Genomic DNA, 3,193 nt, shown 5'->3' on the forward strand with positions numbered 1-3,193 from the left:
GACCGAACAAATGGGCAGTGTAGCCTAGCCAAGTTGACAGAGACTGGGGAGGTAGCTCAGTGGTAGAGTACTTGCCTACCATGTGTGAGGCCCTGAGTTTAATTCCCAGAACTGGAAAAAAAAATCATTATCATTCACAGAAATATAGGAAGAAATTGACAGAGAGACAAGACAAAGCAATATAAGACTACCATACCTGGTAGTCTTGGACACAGTAAGCATATCAAAAAATAAATATACATGCAGAAAATGTGAATACTATTAGAAATATATATAATGAATCATACATAAACTATATGAAAATAACATATATAACATATTACTTTTTAAAAAATTTTTTTAGTTGTAGATGGACACAATACCTTTATTTTTATTTATTTATTATTTTTATGCGGTGCTAAGGATCAAACCCAGTGCCTCACACATGCTAGGCAAGTGCTCCACTGCTGAGCCACAACCCCAGCCGTTAATTTACATTTTAAATCATATAAGTAGATGAGAATGGTAGTAGCATTATGGGGGGAAAAAACCAAACAGTAATGTTGGACTCATGCCTCAGACTCTGTACCAGGGTATATTCCAGATGGATCAGAAAATTTAATGTTAAAACTGAAAGCATAAAAGTACTTGAAGAACCAAGGAATACTTTTTTAATATCATCCTAGAATGTGAAAAGCTTCTCTGAGAATGATATAAAACCCCAAAGCCATTTAAAAAAAAAAAAAGCTTCATAAATTTGACCCAAGAAAAATAAATAAGATCTGCCTGGCAAAATCACTCTAAGCAAAAACATGAAAACTTGGAAATATTTGAAATTCATTTTTTTTCATGTCAGAGGGGTAATATTTCAACATGGTAACAAGGTTTAAGGGAGACACAGCTTACACAGTGGTCCGAAAACCCAATCAGTGCACTTATGAACCACAAAAGATGAAATTCCTATCACAGACAAATTCCACATTTCTCTAATAGAGTTCTTAAAAATCAATTTAAAAAAACTAGCAATCTAATAAAATATTAATATGAATGGCCAGTTTATAGAAAGAAAAGTACAAATGATTCTTAAAAGAATAAAAAGATTCTAGCACCCACTCATAATAATAGACATGCAAATTTAAAGTAAACTGATATCACTTTTTCACTAGTCAGAATGATTAAGATACAAAAGTGTAATATTTTACTGTGCTGTTCTGTCTGTGGAGAAACAGGCATTTTCATACACTACTGGCAGGCTTTTTGTTTTGTTTTGTTTTTGTACAGTGCTGGGGATGGAACTTATGGCTTTATGTATGCTAGGCAAGTGCTCTACCACTGAGTCCCTTTAAATTTATTTTGAGACAAGTTCTTGTTAAATTGCCCAGACAGGTCTGGAACTTTCCATCCTCCTGCCTCAGCCTTATGAGTAGCTGGAATTACATGCATGTGCCACCATACCAGGCAAATTTCTTTTCTTTTTTCTTTTTCTTTCTTTTATATATGTGTGTGTGTGTGTGTGATGCTGGGGATCAAACCTAGGACCTTGTTCCTGTCAGGCAACCACTCTACCACTGAGCCATACTCCCAACCCTGAAGTAGGTTTTTATCATCCATAGGAAATAATCTGGCAATGTTTATTAAGATTTTGAATTATGAAATTAGGCCATTGTTTCCATTTATATCCTATGGACAGATTTTCACACATATAAAATAATTTACATACATAAACAAGTATCTGTATTACAGTATTATTTGTAGTAGCAAAATTTTGGCAACAACATAAATGTACATCAATAAGGGATGGGTATTTAACAATTCATTTAGAAGTTGTATTTCTATACAGTGAAATACTATGCAGTTATTAGAAAAATAATAAAAGTTCTCTTTTACTGACAAGCATGGTCTGTAACATATATTACTAAACAAAAAGAAACAAGGTAGAGAACAATTATGAAATATGCTGCCACTTGTTGAAAAGTGAAATATAGATACACACATATGTAATTCTTTGTATATGCATAAAATAACACCTTGGAAGGATACAGGACAAAATGATAATATTGGCTGCCTTTGGGGAGGAAAACTGTTTGGGCACAGGACAAAGGTGAGAATTTCCACTCTAGATACCTCTATATGCCCTTTGAAAGTTGGATCATGAGTGTATTACCTGCTGAAACAATAAAAGGGTTTAAATAATAAAATATGACAAAACTCATATCTAAACTTACAATCCTACCCATAGAGAATACATCTGCTTTACTGTTCAAGAGACAATTGACTAAGAAATCTCAATTTTGTAAAGCAAAACTTATGCATGTCACATTCATTGACCATAGTGCAATAAAGTGAGAAATAAATGCAAATCCTCACTGTCCCCAGCAAAGGGCCCTGTATTACCTAAACTTGGAGCCTTCAGAGTTCAACCAAATTAATACAGAGGGCTTCTTGGTCAAGTCCAATGCTCCTTTTATCTCTCACCATCTAGAGGAAAGAGGCTAAATCCAAATTCAGATTTAATGCGTTTAAGAGTCCTATTACAGAAAGTCTTATTAAATATATTTTGTGAATACAACTATGTGGCCAAGGTCTTGATCCATCTATCCAAATGGAGAGGATCTGGAAGGGAGTCTGACATAAGCACCAAAAGGTTGCCATAAAATTCATATTTTCACTGCCTTTTCCCTCCTTATTAGGAAATTTCCAAAAGGCAATCCAAGAGGTCACCTCCCCATCTTCCTGAATTTCATTAATAGGGAAATGGTGAAAGTATATGGGAAGGAGATACTAAAGTGCCTGGAAATGGGCTTGCAAATATCCATAGGTAAATGTGGCCTTCCTACTGGATATTTTTAACTCTAGCTCAGAGACAGGGTGGATGAGAATGGATAATCACAGATATCTCTTTTTAATAACAATAGATATGATGTTAAATGTTTTAGCAGATTACACTATTTTAAAAAAACAAATTGTAAAGTGTGTGCATGTTTTAATACACTAAATTACAATTTTCTAACATTATGAGCCTTTGGAATTAAGAGATACAAACTCCAAAAGTATCGTCAATGCTAAACTGATCAAATTTTAGAATTTCTTGGTAGCTGATTTTTTTTTTAAATTTAAATGTTAAGCAATTTTTTGCTTTCTTTTTTGTGGTACTGGGATTGAACCCAGGGGTGTTCTACCAGTAAACTACATCCCCAGCCTTTTTTTATTTTTT

The 3,193-nt window shown here is 33.8% G+C and overlaps 1 non-coding gene across 1 annotated transcript; it reads right to left on the reverse strand.

Moving 5' to 3' along the window:
* Positions 1-829: 829 nt before the first annotated feature.
* LOC124076341 (small nucleolar RNA U13) lies at positions 830-932 on the reverse strand. Its single transcript, XR_006846323.1, has one exon. It is a non-coding gene; the product is annotated as a small nucleolar RNA U13 (small nucleolar RNA).
* Positions 933-3,193: the final 2,261 nt, after the last annotated feature.

Source organism: Marmota monax, unplaced genomic scaffold (assembly GCF_021218885.2).
Source record: "Marmota monax isolate L192 unplaced genomic scaffold, Marmota_monax_Labrador192_F-V1.1 WCK01_AAM20220418_F8-fsc00225, whole genome shotgun sequence".
Taxonomy (NCBI): Eukaryota; Metazoa; Chordata; class Mammalia; order Rodentia; family Sciuridae; genus Marmota; species Marmota monax.